Below are 1,239 nucleotides of genomic sequence, written 5' to 3' on the forward strand. Positions count from 1 at the left end.
TTGGTGGAGTCGGCCGACCCAGGGTCGGTGGCCAGCAGAGTGGGGTCGGACTCCTCCGTCGGTCGGCGAGCTTCATGTGGGTCGGCTAACGGACCTCTGGGTTTAGTCGGTCGGGAATGGACCGTGGAATGGCCGCAGTTAGCCGCTGATGGCGTCCGTCGGCCTGTCGCCCGACTTATGATCGGCCAGGCAGAGTCGTCCGTCGGGTCGGTTAGTCGGCCGGGCTGCCAGGTCGGGCCCTCCGATAGTCGGTCGGTCGGGTTGCCAGACGGTCGGGCCCTCCGACAGACGGTCGGTCGGTCGGTGGGTATCCCACTTTTCAATGCTTCAAGTAGCACTCTTTCTATAATTTAAGTGAAGTAGGAACCCTTGGCTTGGATGATCATGGCGATTCATGCTTTACTACGTACAGTTTTTTCCTTGACCTTTTTTTTTTGTCCAAAATTGCATTTAGAAGTCCGAAAAACCATCTGAATGTGCTTTCACAACACTTTCTGGAACTTAGTAGCAACTTAAATTTATTAAAACAAATGCAAATTGGGATGTGCCTTGTCATTTTGACAGTATTTGAACTGCTTGCTTGTATTCGATATTATCAGCTCTTAGATATTAATGCTGACATTTCATAAACAGGACCTCTCTCTCTCTCTCTCCTCTCTCTCTCTCTCTCTCTGTGTGTGTGTGTTTGTGTGTCCCTCTGATTTTGGCCATTCTTTTTGACCGTTGTTGAGGACTTAGATTCCTGCTTTATTTAGTGTGAAGTATGTATTATGGGTCTTTCATATTGAGACAAGATAACAAGAAAATGGAAAGAAAATGTCTTGCTATTTCTGCAATCATGGAAATTGTGATATACAGCACTACTGGGGACCATGATTCACATGTCATTCTATTTATTTGAAAGGGATGATGATTGCACCTACCGGGGAATGGCCATACATAGCAATAAAACCACACCAGCATCTGTTGGGTCATATGACTCATATCCAGGACTCCAGAGTGTAGTTGTATTTAAGGGAATTCACACCACTGATGTGAGCGAGTATATCCGAGGAGTCAAATATATCTTCTTCCTTTACACCACCTGCAAATTGCACTAACAATAATGTCATTAAAAAAAAGAAAGATATGCTTAATTTGAGGTAAACTAAAGCTGTCTTCTTTCTTATTGAAGTTAAGATACCGAGACCTGTTGTACTAAAGCTTGTAGCTTTTGTTGAGATCTGACTGGTAGCTCAG

The sequence above is a fragment of the Elaeis guineensis genome, chromosome 3 (genome assembly GCF_000442705.2).
Source record: "Elaeis guineensis isolate ETL-2024a chromosome 3, EG11, whole genome shotgun sequence".
Taxonomy (NCBI): Eukaryota; Viridiplantae; Streptophyta; class Magnoliopsida; order Arecales; family Arecaceae; genus Elaeis; species Elaeis guineensis.